We start from the raw sequence: 16,379 nt of genomic DNA, 5'->3' as shown, positions 1-16,379 counted from the left end.
TATTTACACCCCCTCTGCCCAGCTCAGCTGGGCCAGCTGCAAAGGACAAGTGTTTGTTTTGGTTTTGTGCTCTTGCCAGAAATCAGCTGTCAGGTTTGTCCAGCCAGTGGGCTTGTGCTCTGCAACAAAAACATGCAAGGATAGGGTCAGAATGTCAAACATGGAATGGTTTGGGTTGGAAGGGACCTGAAAGGCCATTTAGATCCACTCCCCTGCATGGGCAGGGACACCTCCCACCAGCCCAGGCTGCTCCAAGCCCCATCCAACCTGCCCTTCAACACTGCCAGGGATGGGGCAGCCACAGCTTCCCTGGGCAACCTGGGCCAGGGTCTCCCCACCCTCACACTCCAGAATTCCCTCCTCATGTCTCACCTCAATCTCCCTCTTCCAGTTATCATCCAGCTTGCCAAGAAGCTCATGGAGTTACTCTCAAAGATGATACAGGTGAACATGTTTTATTTGATGCAGAAAAGTGATCCATTTTATCAAGGCTGAAGTGGCCAGGAGCAAAGAGCTGAGGGGCTTCAACAGCTTTGTCAACATCACATGATGTATCATGGAAAGCCAATCCAGGCTTGTGTAAAAAAAATCCTTGAGTAGCATATGGGAAATTTCTCTTGCATGTCTGCAGCTACTCATGTGTGCCCTGAAAGCAGCAACCAAGTCCTCATCAGCTTCTGGAAGGGCAGAATTGAACAGCATCTTAGGACATGTGTGCTCCAAAAAGAAATATATTATTACAGGATAGGGACAAGGAGAGAGGAAAAAGCTAACTCAAAATGATGATGACAGCAACACCCCTTGAGAGAATGCTGAAAACACACATCCAAAAATACACTCCAGTGAGTGAGAGAGACAATAATAGAGAGAATTGCATCTTGATCTGGCTCTGAATGAGAGCTTCTAGAACCAAGTAGGAGAGGCAGTAGATCTGTGTTATCTATCAAGTCAATTGATTGTTGTATCCAGTGCCTGGCTTAGTAATAAATGAGAATGCCACTCATCTGGTTTTCTGGTCTCTTTAGAGTATTTTTAGAAGTCTTTTTTTAAAAAAATACTCTGATTAATCTCTTGCATTTTCCTTTCCTCATTGAGACTTAAAGCAACATCGGGTGTAATTATACTGTGTCTGGAAGGGGTGTAATGAAGGCAGCTACAAATCCTTGTGACAGCTTAGAGTGGCAGCAGGAGTATTTATTCATCTAGGAACTGAAATGATGAGTGTTTTATTAGTGCCTGAGCCTTTTGCAAGCAGAACTGGGGTTTAGCTGCCAGCATGGGCAGAGCAGAGGAACTGGGGTGGGGTGAGAGCTCTGGAAAAGTGTGACTGTAAAATAATGATGTTGATTTGCTGTGGTTTCTATGAAGAGGTTCTAGTACATCTTCCCATCTCTTTTCCAAGTTTTGTCATATTCTGGATATCTCTCTTTTTTTCTTGGCTTGTTTTTATGCTGTGGTCTGAAGAGGAAAAAAAACCCAAACCAACGAAGCACAGAACCTCTTCCCTTTGGAGGAAATGAAAGGGGCAGAGTGATCAGGGGGCCTGGCAGCAGGCTCAGAGGGATTGCTCAGCATTCCTTCCTCCCTGAGCTCTGGAATGCCAGCTCCTCCCACCCAATGGCACTTACTAAGTGATGGTGAAGGAAAAGGTCAGACCCTTGGATGCCATGAGCCAGTTTCAGCAATCCTGGTGTTTTCCAGAAACAAGACCTCAGGGTAAGAGAGTGTCCCTCTGTGACCCCCAGGCCCATTCTTTTTGAGTTGTTACCATTAGAAACCAGTGAGACTTCCTATGTCCCTTTTTCTTTCAATGGCTGCTGGCCGTTTGAGGGGGAAAAAAGTGTGACTTGAGAGTTAGAGTTTGGCAAATCCATTTTAACTAGAGGTTCCCCCTACCCATTTTGAGGTTCTCTCACCACAAAGTGTGAATAATGGAGAGAAGGGCATTTTCTGTGTGGTGCTTGAATTTCTCTCACATCAGTTGGTTTCCATCAGGCTTTTCTACAGAAGAAATGAGCTTTGAGATGTTTTGGCTCAAAATTAACCAAATTTCTGGGGCAGGAAGTTAAAAGAAAAACTGCTGATGCCTTCTACAGTGTAGCTGTAGAATTCCTTGCATCTTTAGCAGCTCTTTTTTCCCCATTTTGGTCCATGTGATATCTAGTAATGACTCTGCAGCTGGAGCTGAAAAGCCAATTGGGTTGTCAATTTTATGGAAAGAATATTGAAAGGACAAATTATGGTAATTGTCCACTTAGTTCTTCTGTGCCTGTGGCTGCAGTCTCTTCCAAAGCTGCAGCAGGTATGTCCTTGACTGATTGTTACCCTTGAATTATTAGCTTATCTCACCTCTTTTGTAAGAGGTTCACTGGCACATCCCCTGGGACAGAAGCAGTGACCTGCCCCTTATTTTTAGCTCACTAAAGTAATTCCTGGGATCTCCTGCAAGGAGGAATTCCTGCCCTTGAAGTTTTGTGCTGAGATCTCAGGGATGAAAGGGTTTGCAAAAGCAGGGATGAGCCATCCTGGGACAAGAGCCTTTAGCATGTGCCAAGGAGCTCCTGTCACACCAGACACCAGCAAGGATGTGAGGAGAACCAGCAGGAAAAACTCATCTTTGGGTTTTATTAATTTTTCTTTCTGGTTTCTGACTCAAACCTACAGCAAGAATACTAGACACCACTTGCTACCTGGGGCCAAGGAGTTTTTGTTCCCAAAGTGCTTTTCCATAACTTGCTACATAGAATCACAGACTGGTTTGGGTTGGAAGGGAAATGAAAGATCATCTAGATCCAGCCCCCTGCATGGGCAGGGACACCTCCCACCAGCCCAGGTTGCTCCAAGCCCCATCCAACCTGCCCTTCAACACTGCCAGGGATGGGGCAGCCACAGCTTCCCTGGGCAACCTGGGCCAGGCTCTCCCCACCCTCTGTAGATCTCAGAGTAAACCAGTTTTTTGCTCCTACTCTCTTTATGAGCCTTTGTTTTTCTTTGTGCAACATCTTATTCTATGTACCCACAACATTCTGCTCTCTGTTCAGGACAGTGAGTGATCTTAATAGAGGGGTTTAAAACTACTGTTGCCATAAAGCTCTGAGAGAGGAGGCAGCACGTGGGGAACCAAGGAAACTCCCTGGTGCAGTGATTCATTTTCACTTGGTCATGGGTTGTCTCAGTGATTGTAAATAAAAGACCTGATACTTCATAAATAAAAGAACTGATATTTTATAAATAAAAGAAGCAATATTTTGTCAATGTCTGCAACAGAGCAGCTTCTTGGCCAGGCTGAGCTGACAACACACTAAGGTCACAAAATCAACATTTCTTTCTAATAGCTGAGAATGTCTTTTGATGTCAAGTAGAAGTATTTCCATTTCTAGGGAATGTGATCCCATCTGACTAACAGTGAGCTGCTAATTGGTTATTCAGCAGGAAAGGGCTGGTGCTTTTAGCTCTGTCCCATCAGCAGTGTCAAGCAAAGAGCTGCAGCCCTACAACAGGTAATAGAGAGGAAGAGCTGTTGTTTATCGTCCTGTTATTTTCCTCTGCTGTTGTGCTTAATTGATGTGACTCTAGCCCCTCACCGTGGCCAGGTGCTGTTTGGGCTGTGCTGGGAGCAAAGGGTCACCTTTCCATCCCAGAGAAGGGTGACTTCTAAGGATGTCTTAATTAAGAGCTGGAGAAGTTGATGAACACGTGCCTTTCCAGCAAGTTTCTCTTTATGGTAGGAGGGGGATGATATTTTGGTTTGACTATTTCAAGTCGTGCTGCATGGAAGGAACTGTGCTTACCCCAGTCTTGTCCAGTTAAGCTGGTTCCTGTTATGCTGGGAGATCTGGGACAATTGTCTGTCCTTAAGTTCACCTGCTGCCTTAGGCTCAGGGTGTCTGCAGAGCAGGTGAACTTCAGGTCAGAAAGATTCAGAGAAGCATCCATCATCATGATTGCACTGGGGATTGTTGTACAGAAAAGGCTGCACTTCCAGTTGCAGCTCCAGAGAAGATAAATTAAGAGCAAAGAACCGAAGGGGGAAGGAAGCAGGGTGTTTTCAGTGATATTCTCCAAGACCTGGGTCTAATCCTTGTCCTCCCTGAGACTTGGGTAGGACCTTAAGTCAAACAGTTTCTTACCCTCTAAGCAAGGTTTCATTATGTTGATCACTTTAAGTCTCAGGATGACAAATGATATACAAGAGCCAAGCATTAACACAAGTTTTAATCAAAGGTAGTCACAGATGTTTTACTGCATCCTTCCTAGAACAAGTCCATTCCTTTGCCAGGGTCAAAAGGGAGGGAAACCTGCTCTGTGTTTCATTCCCTCTTTCCTCTGCCTGGGCAGCTGGATGCTGCTCAGGATGAAGGAACACAAATACTTGGCTCTTGGAAAGCCCAAAATGAGATGAACCCCTGGCATGAGCAGACTGAAGCTTGCATTGTTCCCATCTTATATCAGCATCTGCCTGCCATGAAGCAAGAGTTCTTCAGTGACCTTCTGGAGAACAAGGCTGGCAGGATTTGGGGCTCTCATCCCCCAGTCTAGCAGGAGAAAAAAAGGGCTTGCAATGAGAATATAGACCGGTCAGCCTCACCTCCATCCCTGGAAAGGTGATGGAACAACTTGTCCTTGGCACTATCTCTAGACATATCAAGGAGATGGGGGTCATCAAGAGCAGTCAACATGGTTTTACCAAGGGTAAGTCATGTTTGACTAACCTCAAAGCCTTCTATGAGGAAATTACTAGGTGGATAGATGATGGTAGAGCGGTAGATGTGGTCTATCTTGATTTCAGTAAAGCATTTGACACCGTCTCCCACAGCATCCTTGTAGATAAGTTGATCACGTATGGGTTTGATGATCAGGCAGTGAGGTGGATCAAGAACTGGTTGAAAGGAAGAAGTCAGAGAGTTGTAGTCAATGGGGCAGAATCTAGTTGGAGGCCTGTGACTAGTGGAGTCCCTCAGGGGTCGGTACTTGGACCGGTGTTGTTCAATATCTTCATCAACGACCTGGATGAGGGCACAGAATGTACCCTCAGCAAGTTTGCTGATGACACCAAGCTGGGAGGAGTGGCTGACACACCAGAAGGCTGTGCTGCCATTCAGAGAGACTTAGACAGGCTGGAGACTTGGGCGGGGAAAAACCTGATGAAGTTTAACAAGGGCAAGTGTAGAGTTTTGCATTTGGGGAAGAAAAACGCCATGCACCAGTACAGGTTGGGGGCTGACCTGCTGGAGAGCAGTGTAGGTGAAAGGGACCTGGGGGTCATGGTAGACAGGAGGATGACCATGAGCCAGCAGTGTGCCCTTGTGGCTAAGAAGGCCAATGGCATCCTGGGGTGTATTAGAAAGGGTGTGGTTAGTAGGTCAAGAGAGGTTCTCCTCCCCCTCTATTCTGCATTGGTGAGGCCACATCTGGAATATTGTGTCCAGTTCTGGGCCCCTCAGTTCAAGAAGGACAGGGAAGTGCTTGAAAGAGTCCAGCGCAGAGCCACAAGGATGATTAAGGGAGTGGAACATCTCCCTTATGAGGAAAGGCTGAGGGAGCTGGGTCTCTTTAGTTTGGAGAAAAGGAGACTGAGGGGGGACCTCATCAATGTTTACAAATATGTAAAGGGTGAGTGTCAAGGCGATGGAGTTAAGCTTTTTTCAGTGAAGACCAGTGATAGGACAAGGAGTAATGGATACAAGTTGGAGCATAGGAGGTTTAAGATGAATATCAGGAAAAATTTTTTTACTGTAAGAGTGACAGAGCACTGGAACAGGCTGCCCAGAGAGGTTGTGGAGTCTCCTTCGCTGGAGACATTCAAAACCCGCCTGGACGCCTTCCTGTGTGATGTACTCTAGGTGACCCTGCTCTGGCAGGGGGGTTGGACTAGATGATCTTTCGAGGTCCCTTCCAACCCCTAGGATTCTATGATTCTATGATCACCCAGCTGCTTTTCCTCTGGCCCAACATCAAACTGCACACACTGGGGTTCAGTGGGTAGGAGGGAAGGATTTAGTGCCTGCAGAATTGTATGGAAGTAGAAGGAATTTTATCCCTTGAAGCTGTTAATTGCAGGGAGTGCAGAGGGTTAAACATCATGCTGGCACCTTCCAAACTTCCCAGGTGATGCAGGTCTCTTTTCAGAGACATTGTCAAACAGTTGGTGAAAATGAGCACCTTGCACACTGCTGACTGAGCTCTCGGGCTAGAAGGGATTAGTTTTTCAGGGTGGTGAGTGGCATTTGTACCATGTTGGGATAAAGATGGGAAGCTGGATTCCCACACCTGGCTGGTGACAGGATTCTCAGAATGGAGCCCTAAATCTTCTACTGTTTGAAAGTCCTAGGATGAAATAGGGAAGCACAAATCAATGCTTATGGTGAAGGATATAGAGCACAATAACTGATATTCTCATCTCTTAAGCAAAATGATTCAGTGTTTTGTGTTGTGTTTTTTGGTGTGGTTTTTTTTAAAGAGCACTGAGATTTATAAACTTGCAAGGCCAGGCTCTCTTCTGGTGTAAATTGACTTGGCTATTTCAGTTTACATCAGCTGTGATTCTGGGCCATGGATGGATTTCTGTAGTTTATTAATAGGCTTCTGTTGCCTGTTATCATTTGCATTAAGCAAGGATTTCTGTCCAGCAGGCTACACATCTTGAAAGCCATTCTTCACCTGAGGCTGTGTTGATGAAACTGATTAGCAAAAGGAAGGCAGGCAGGAAGAAAAGTGTTTGTGGAGAAAAGGGCAGTACATCAAGCTGAAATGCAGGAGAAATGCTGAGTTCACAGAATGAATCAGGAGTTATTAACCTTTGCAGGAAAACTCTGCTGCACGGTGGTGGGAAACGTGCCTAAACTGAACTTCAGCATCTCTCTGACATGGGGGTAAAATGCTGCAGCATCACTGAGAGTCTGATTTTTCCTCTTATTTAACAGTTTCATCCAACTATTTCAAAGCACCTTGGTCTTAATGAATTAATTTATGTAACAGCTCTTGGCTCTGCTCAGCTCTTTACCAGGTGATGTCTTGCAGGTGGATTTCTCTGTGCAGCAAAGACTGCAGTGGGTATTTCCAGTATGTAAATAGATGCTGGAGGGAGGGGATTCTCCCCCTTTACTCAGCTCTTGTGAGACTCCACCTGGAGCACTGTTTCCAGTTCTGGAGCCCCCAACATCAGAAGGACATGGAGCTTATGGAGAAACTCCAAGGGAGGCCACAGAGATGATCCAAGGGCTGGAGCAGCTCTGCTCTGGAGACAGGCTGGGAGAGCTGGGGTGTTCAGCCTGGAGAAGAGAAGGCTCCAGGGAGACCTGAGAGCACCTTCCAGTGCCTGAAGGGGCTCCAGGAAAGCTGGGGAGGGGCTTGGGACAAGGGCAGGGAGGGAGAGGACAAGGGGGAAGGGATGAAAACTGGAAGAGGGAGACTGAGGTGAGACATGAGGAGGGAATTCTGGAGTGTGAGGGTGGGGAGACCCTGGCCCAGGTTGCCCAGGGAAGCTGTGGCTGCCCCATCCCTGGCAGTGTTGAAGGGCAGGTTGGATGGGGCTTGGAGCAGCCTGGGCTGGTGGGAGGTGCCCCTGCCCATGCAGGGGGCTGGATCTACATAATGTTTAAGGTCCCTTCCAACCCAAACCATTCTGTCAGTCTGTTTCCTGTTGTGTGTACAGAGTATCTGGAGGCACTAAAGAGCAGGTTCCTTTTGCCTGTATAGTCAGATCAGGGTGTATCTGTACCCACGAGGGAAATTATCAGCCTCCCTACGAACCATTCCAGTGCTGAAGTTATTCATGCTTTTCTATCCTCTTACAAATCAGCACACACATCAGTTCTGTCATGGAAATGCCTTTGTGCAACCAGAACTTAATCTGCTATTTTGAGACACGCACAATGGAAAGTTTGGATCCTTTTGAAAGGGAATGTTTTGGCTTTGGATGTATTTAAATAATATGTTTTTGCTTTTCCAAAAATAATGTTGGTTCCCTTTCTACTACTTCCACCGAAGCTGCATTATTTGGTTAAATAAAACCAAAGATACGCTTTGGGGAAGGCACACACCTCCCAAATCCCCTGCAAATTAAATAACAGCTTAGCAGTAAAAGGTTGATTGATATATTGTTTGACATCTAGGATGCAGGCAGCCACCTAGATGTAGCATGTCTGGCTAAATCATCTTCTGTCACTTCTCAGAATATACTGATTCCAAAGGTTACACGCTCAGTAAACTCAAGCATAATTACTCTGCATCACCATCTAGAGAGCAGAGTTAGAACTAAGCCTCTCTGTGCTTGCCAGCAAATGGTCTAGCATCATAATTTGGATGGGAATCCTTTCTGGTTTTAGTGCTATTTGCTCTCTCAAGCAGCCCCTGTTCATAATCTATGCTCTATTGCCACATCTGCTTTGTCCATACGGGAAAGAACTTCCCATTTTTATTTCCCTTCCATATGGAGCAAGAAGCAATTTTTTGGTGAATGTGGATGGGTTGGAATGGGGAGAAATAACAGGGAACACTTTCAGTGACAAATGCCCTAGAAATAAAATACTCTGGCTTGTTCTAGAGCTGGCTTCTTCCAGAGGGAATGGTAATCTACATCTCTGGAATATCTGAGTATTACCAATGACAATCCATGCTGCAAAGCTGTACCTTGTGCCTTGTGTGTTTAGATGTTGCTACTGGAATTTGTAATGATGGATATGAAGATTTGACTTCTCACTCCAGGAAAATACCTCTGTGTTTGGCTAGTGAACCTTCCAGGATTGCTTTTTGTTACTGAGGTGAAGTCCTGCAGGCTGAGCTTTCTCTCTGCCACCCTTGCAAGCTGCCTGGGATCTTCCTGTGAATAATGGAGGGTTTTCATGTTTTAATCAGATGCAATTTTGCAAACGGTTTTTATGATTTAGCAAGTCCATTAAAAATGACACTTGTTCTGCTCTGACACTCATAAAGAACTCCACAGAGCATAAACACTGGAAATTACTTGTAGGGGACGAAGATATTAAAATTCCCCAGCATTTGTTGGCTTGTCTGAGAAATTCTGCTACGTTGTGTAGTGCCAGCTTGGAGCTGAGCCACTTGGTAGGGCTGAGGTTTCCTCTGCACTGACTTGAGCAGCTCGTGACTGCAGAGACAAAACAGTCATCCTAGAATCATAGAATGGTTTGGTTTGGAAGGAAAATGAAATGATCCAACCCCCTGCACAGGCAGGGACACCTCCCACCAGCCCAGGTTGCTCCAAGCTCCATCCAACCTGCCCTTCAACACTGCCAGGGATGGGGCAGCCACAGCTTCCCTGGGCAGCCTGGGCCAGGCTCTCACCACCCTCACACTCCAGAATTCCCTCCTCATGTCTCCCCTCAATCTCCCTCTTCCAGTTTTCATCCCTTCCCCCTTGTCCTCTCCCTCCCTGCCCTTGTCCCAAGTCCCTCCCCAGCTTTCCTGGAGCCCCTTCAGGCACTGGAAGTGTGTGTGTATATGTATTAATATCATGTTGTGCCTCTCCCATGCTTGACAGAACTCTGTCTTAAGGCTGAAGAAAAGGCCAAGTTTGGCTGGACTTGTACAGTGCTTTAAACCAATCACAGAGTGGTGGGGGTTGGAAGGGACCTCTGGAGATCATCTAGTCCAACCCCCCTGCCAGAGCAGGATCCCCTAGAGCAGATCCCACAGGAACATGTCCAGGGATGGAGACTCCACAGCCTCCCTGGGCAGCCTGTCCCAGGGCTCTGGTACCCTCAAGAAGCATTTTCTTGTGTTTAGGTTAAATCTCCTGTGTACCAGTCTGTGACCATCCTCAGCCTCACAAAATCCCATCCATATTTTTGTCAAGTCCAGAGCAATTTCAATTCAGATGGAGACAAGTCTCCCACCCATTCTTCCCTCATTTCCCTGACAAGTTCCTGGAGTTCATCACCCCTCTTTCCCTCCAGGGACCCTCTCAAGGAAGACTACCTGCATCTGTCAAGTCTGAATATCAGCTTGGCACTAACAAGGACTATTCCAGGAGCCCTGTCTCTTTGATGTGAATCTTTCAGCAGCATTTCAGCTGGAACACACAGCCTGCAGATTGACAGCTTTCAAGAAGCATTTTTTCAGGCTTGCTCCAGTTCTCCCTTGTCTTCTTCAGTTCCTCTGAGTGGGGGAGAACTTTCCCACACTGGAAATGTAGCAAATCGGGTTTTTTCCCCCCTAATTGGCATTTTTTGCACTGGTTTGTGCATGTTTTGAAACGTTTTAACATATAAATGATGAGTTATTTCTATCTGTGCCCCTCTGGGCATGGAACACTACCCAGGAGTTACAGGTGTCACAGTGGTCTGGATTTGAATCTACTTCCAGAGCAAGTTCTCTGAGACTCCTCCTGTCCTGCTAAGGGCTTTTACACTCTGCAGGTCTCTCCAGGACCATGAGCAGAATTATTACTCATGGTGTTATCCTCTGCCAGCACACAGTGTGCTACCTCCCTTGAGGGCAGTGTCACCAGAAACTTCAGCTTGCTACAACTGCTGATGTGCTGCACTTCATGGCAGCCAACAGCAGGATGTGCCTGTGATACCTGCAGCCTTCACCTGTCGTCCTAGAAGCTTTAGATAAACATCAGGAGTTAGATCCTTCAGCTGGGCAAATTATTTCCCCACTGGAGTCAGCAGGACTCTTCTCTGCTCCTGTATGTGAGAAAAATGTCATTCCTCTGCTCCCTGGGGCTGGACCAGGTGAGCATCACACAATCTTTAATGTCGTCTTCTCCCTGGTAAGGCAGGAGAGTGCTGTTATCTCCAGTTTTCCTGATGGGAAGCCAGAGTGCCAAGCTGGGCTGGGGCAGTTAGTGATGTGCACACTCTGAGTCTCACCAGACACTGCCCACAGCCTGAGGCACAGAAATCTCCCTGCAAATCTTAGCTGGCTGGAGCCCAGGCTCTGATCCTCAAAGACATTTAGGTGTCTGATTTCTGCTGGGGCATTTTAGGAGCTTAATCCTTTTTAAAGAGCTGGTTCAGAGCTGCTGGCTGAAATGTCTTGTTGGGTTCTGTATCAAACCAGGGAGCTGAGCCTGGCAGTCAGACTCAGCAGGCTAAACAAACCCCTCCTCCTCCTCCTTTCCATCACTGGAGATTTCCCTGAACCATCTACCAACCTCTCTGAAATCCCAGCTTCCCATCCTGATGGTGATGGTGACTTCCAGGTATTTAGAAAAGACCTTTGTGTCTCCTTTTTTTTGCAGAAACAAAGCAAAGCCAGCACAGCCAGCATTCCCACTGCAAAGGCTTCTCCCCCCAGCTCCTGCTCAGCTTTCAACCATCACCACAACGAAGCAACAGGAAGAAGCAGATTGCAAAGCAAGAAGTGTGTGATGCTTGATGTCTTGTAATGTGATAACGAGCCCCAAATTTACACTGTCAGCCAGAAACCCTTAGGAAAAGTGGAATTCTAACTAAGGGAGTGTCTCCCATCCTGCTGCTCTGGCTTTCACTTCTAATTTTGGCAAACAAAGTAAACACGGAAAACACAGTGTTTGTGGAAATTGCTCTTAGAGAAAATATGGAGTTATTTTCAGCCTCTTTTGAATTTGACTTCTATGCTGTGATTGCATGACAAAGGGGAAGTGTTTTATTGAGATCAGGACTGAAAAGGAATTGCTGTTTGCCCACAGAATAAATGGCGTGGTTATTTTCTCATCTCTGATCAGCGTTGATTGGAATTATTCTGCCACTTGAGTGCTCCAATCCCTTGGGATTGCCTGGAAAATGATACACTAGACTGGTAATATAAACTGTTTATGGTCTCCTCTAGAGCTCCCAGTGTTCTGGAGCTGCAGATCCATGTTGGGATCCTGTGGGGCTGGTGGTGGCCCCACCAAGAGTGACCCAGGCTGGCTTGGATAAAAAAAAATAGTCATTTTTCTCTGCATTCATCTGAGTTTTCTGCTCTATATTTTGTCTCTTCTTGTGGAAAAATTCATTGGAGGGTTTCCAGGTGAAGAATCTGATGCATTTTTTGCCCCAGCAGGAACAGGGGGTGTGTAGAGGCACTTGCTTTGATTTTTGCAATCTTTGCTGCCATCCTAGAAGCACTTGGAAAGGGAGGGAAGCTGAAGGAGGTACAGGGAGAGCAGCCAGTTTGCAGTGTCACAAATGCAACATTCTGAAAAAATGCCTGCCAATGGAAAGAAATTATTAGCAGGGAGCTGTCAATCTGTGGCAGAAAAGTAAGGGGAAAAGGAAAGAAGCAACAATTTAAAACAAAAGGCAGAGTACAAGTCATTTTATGAAACCCTTATTTTAAGTACTCTTTGCTTTTAGTTGCTTTTTCTCTCAAGCTGGAGGGAAAAACTTCATAGGATGTTTGTGTGGGTTTGTTTTTCCCTTTGATTCTTAGTTCTGGAGCATTTTAAGGGAGGAAAGAGAGAGATGCACCCAAAAAGAGTGGTAGGTGTTTGGGATCCTAAAGCCACAATGTGACTGACCCTGACCTGATGGGCCTGTGGAGTTCAATGCCTGGAAAGGGAAGATAAACATTCAAGTTTTATCTTTAATACAAAAGTCTATGAAGAGAGATGACATTTCTTGTGTGTTCTCTGCACGTGCAGCTCTTCCTTATATTAATATAAATAGAAAAAGAGCTTGGATCTGGGAGAGAAGTGACCCCACCACTTGCCCTTCCTTTTCAGTGCTTATTCCAGTCTCTGAAATTGCTTGGTTTGAATGTCAGGAGTGCAATAATACTCTTTGATATTCATCATCAGAGGTGTATGGGAAATAAAAGGAAGGCATTGGGGTAAAAGCAAATGTAAACCAAGTTTGCACACATTTATTTCTTGTCTGAGGTTATTAGGTCTCTTCTCCAGTGCTGTCCTGCATCTTATCTTCCTGCAAATCTTAACCTGCTTTCCATGCCCTCAAGATTTCCTGCTTATCCCAGGGAACTGGTGGGTTTGTGTGTTCACTGCTGCACTTCTATTGATTTTCTGTAAGTTGCATCCACCTCTTTGGGAAGGCAGGAGCAGGGTTTGCAATTGCATTTCACACAGTCCCCTGTTGATGCTTCAAATGAGGAAGCAGAGTTTGTTTTCTCCATGACCCTCTTCCATGCCTTCATCCAAATGTTTTTCATGGGAGAATTTTCTGCCTCTACTAACTTTCAGCCTTTTTCTTCCTTCTAATTGTTTTCCAGGAGGTGATGGGACCCTCTTGAAGATCTAGGGAGCTGAATAAAAGGCATCCTCCAAAGGAAAAGGAGCAGAAAAAGGTGCTGACATCAGGTATTCACTGTTATGGGGCTGTTTTTTCTCTGTCTGGTTTAGGGCTGGGTTAAGCAGGTCCCCCTTGGAAGTTGCTGATGTCCTGTGCTTTGTTGCAGGGCACAGAATTGATCTTCAAACAGTAGTTTCACCTGCAAAGCTCCAAGCACTCTGAGGATGGTCAAGAGAGACAAACTCCTCCATCTGGATTTCTGGAGGATCAGTGGCAACAGTGAGTCAGTTTTTCACCTTGTTGTATTTATTGGGGGGAGAGATCTGGAGGTTTCTCTGATGAATTCCTGGAAAAATGCAAGAAAGCAGAAAATGTTTGGGAGAGAAGGTGGATAGTGATGATTCCTGTTTGATGTTCCTACTGCAAGAGTGAGAAGGAATGAAGGAAACCTTGAAACAAAATATTCTGAGTATTTTTTCAAAGCTCTGTAAAGCTTCAGTTTCTTGCAGGAGATTATGAGGAGGTGAAATTGCTTCTTTTATTTAACTCAATCAAATTAATTCTGGGTCCTAATTTTCCAGCACACTATGAAAAGTCTCTGATGACACTGATTCAAGTCTGTTATTATCTAATTGCTTTTCCATAAGGCTTTCACCTGATAATTTGGATATTGTTATAGCTGCTAAAACCTGATGATTTTTCTATACTGGTATCTGCCTTTGTTTATTGTAACTGGTGCTCTGGGAAACTTTGCTAGCAGGGCAGTGCAAGAGTGAAATGTGGTACTTTTGGATGCACTGTCCTGGAGGTTTGTGAGTGAGGGACAAAACCACTGCTGGCCTGCTGGTTTGGATGGGGACTGTCCTGCTGGTTTGGATGGGGACTGTCCTGCTGGTTTGGATGGGGACTGTCCTGCTGGTTTGGATGGGGACTGTCCTGCTCTGAGCACTAGGATGATGTCTGGAGGGCTTTTTAAACTTTGTGACTCTGAAATGCTCCAGTGTTTGTATTTAGCAGAAGTTCAAAGTAGACAAGACACTGCTAGGTTATTTTTTCCCTCTCATCTTGCTGCTTCTGTGTGAATGATCCAGATTTCCTTCCCTATGGGTGCTCAGGGACTGTGTGTTAGAGGCTGGCCAAGGCTTCTGCAGAACCAATGATGTAAAATAATGTAGAGCCCTCAGAAAGGGGGGACATACAAAGCTCCACCCAGACCCAAACAGAGATAATAAACTGCTTCTCCCTCAGCTTCAGCACAGCAGCTGACAGGCTCTCTGGGTGCCTGCAGTGGTGGGAGGAGGAGAGTGGGGCACTCAGGGAGCTCCTCTGGTGCTACAGTCATTATCTGCTCAGTTGCTGATCACAGATTTCTCTGAATCCCGTGGCTTACCAGAAATTTCCACTTGCTCTACCAGCCAAGTGTCTCTATTTGTGGCTCTGTGTCCTTTCTCTCTGAAAATTGGTAAATCTCATCAGTTCCTCTGGAAGGGGAGAGGGTTAGCTGCCCTCCAGAAAACTGTTAGGGCAAGCTAGGAATGTTCCAGGAAAGCTTTCTGACCCCTGTGGAATTCAGCTTCACCCTAGACATGGCCTAGGCACCTGAAAAATGCCATCAGCAGAGGAAGGATGTTGCCAGGAGAGCTGATGTTAGAAGATCACTTTTTGCCAACCAAGGACACTAAGCAGATGTCCATGAGGCCAAATTTTGAATGAGTGCAACCTGGCAGGTCACCACTCAGTGGATGCAAATTGCCCTGGATTGCTGTAAATCTGTAGAGCTAAGTTAGCCTGTAGCAGCCAGTGGTTTAACCCACCTGATCTGATGCTGAACAAACCACTAATGGGGACTGGGGGGGGGCTCCTGGAACATGATAAAATCCCCTAGAGGAGGATCATTCATTTTTTTGACAAGAAAGTTGCCAACCCTCCTGTAGAATCTTACAGTGGGAGAGTTTCTTGAGTTTAGAGTCTTGTCTGGAGCAATCCTGAGAGCTGATCTCTGTTCTTTAGGGTTATTTTATTCCCTCTCTCAAGGACTATGTTAAGGTGTTCAGGAGAATTGGCAGCCTCCAAGGGATAATCCCTTGCTCAGCCATGAGGTGAGGATGTTCCAAGTGGAATCAGCTGTGGAATCTACTGTTCCTACATCTCCTTGAGCAAGGTGTGGAGCCTGGCAGCAAAGTTCAGAGAGAGAGAAGCAGGAAGAGGTGAAGGAGGGAAGATAAAGCTACTGTAACAGCTGTAAGTTTCTAGACAAGAACTGGTCCGGCCAGATTTAATAAGAAAAGCAACATGTAGTGTGAAGTTAATATCATTTCAGCCTATGAAAGATACACCCAACCTGTGTAGGCCTGAAGGAAAAATGTGTAAAACCTTCAGAACTGCCTGCAGTGCTGTGTGTGCTGCTTGTTCTCTGACAGGCACAATTATTTAATGTTTGTTTTACACTGTGCACACAGAGGAAAGTGTGAGTAGGTTATTGGCACAGTGAGGGTCAGTGGTGGGGATCACAGAATCATGGAATGGTTTGGGTTGGAGGGGACCTGAAAGCTCATCTGGATCCAACCCCCTGCATGGGCAGGGACACCTCCCACCAGCCCAGGTTGCTCCAAGCCCCATCCAACCTGCCCTTCAACACTGCCAGGGATGGGGCAGCACATCCAGAGAGATGGATGGAGGGGCTGTGTACTAGAGAGCAAATTGCTTCAACCAGCTCTGGGCACTAATTGTAGAGATCCTGAGCTACAACTTAATGTCATGTTCATGAGAAGTGGCAACAGAAGACTCTTTGTGGTGTCAGTGATTTGTGCAGGCCCTTGTATCTGCCTTGGAAATCAAATGCAGAGCTGCCAAAAGCCCTGTCTCTGTGCATGTAACCCTGACAGCTCTCCCCAAGTGAATTTTAATTTGTCCTCCCTAATATCCACTCCCCAGACATCAGGCTTTTCCCTACTAAAGATTTAGGAGCATAAGGCTGGAGGGGTGGCCTCATCTTACTGAGTCTTTAACAAATTACACCACAGAAAACTCAGTGATATGGCATAAAGTATTACCATAATTAATAACAACTAAACTGCAGTTGTCAAATAAATGAACAAAATACATTTCATGATGCATTATCCCTGCTCTTTTATTGTTGGTCCTTTTGCTGGTTAAGCCTCAAATAATCAGTCATTTGTAGTTGGGCTTCTTGTTTTAGAGTGT

The 16,379-nt window shown here is 45.9% G+C and overlaps 1 long non-coding RNA gene across 1 annotated transcript in view; it reads left to right on the top strand.

Annotated features, from left to right (window-relative positions):
• The window catches only part of LOC127393526 (uncharacterized), a 156,646-nt gene that overhangs the window by 45,138 nt on the left and 95,129 nt on the right, over positions 1 to 16,379 (top strand). The window contains exons 2-3 of the long non-coding RNA XR_007891482.1: positions 13,156 to 13,243; positions 13,342 to 13,454. This is a non-coding gene — a long non-coding RNA (uncharacterized LOC127393526). The remainder of the gene's footprint in view (positions 1 to 13,155; positions 13,244 to 13,341; positions 13,455 to 16,379) is intronic.

Source organism: Apus apus, chromosome 22 (assembly GCF_020740795.1).
Source record: "Apus apus isolate bApuApu2 chromosome 22, bApuApu2.pri.cur, whole genome shotgun sequence".
Lineage (NCBI taxonomy): Eukaryota > Metazoa > Chordata > Aves > Apodiformes > Apodidae > Apus > Apus apus.
The sequence above is the reverse complement of the archived record's forward strand: the minus strand, read 5'-3'. Positions and strand labels throughout refer to the sequence as shown.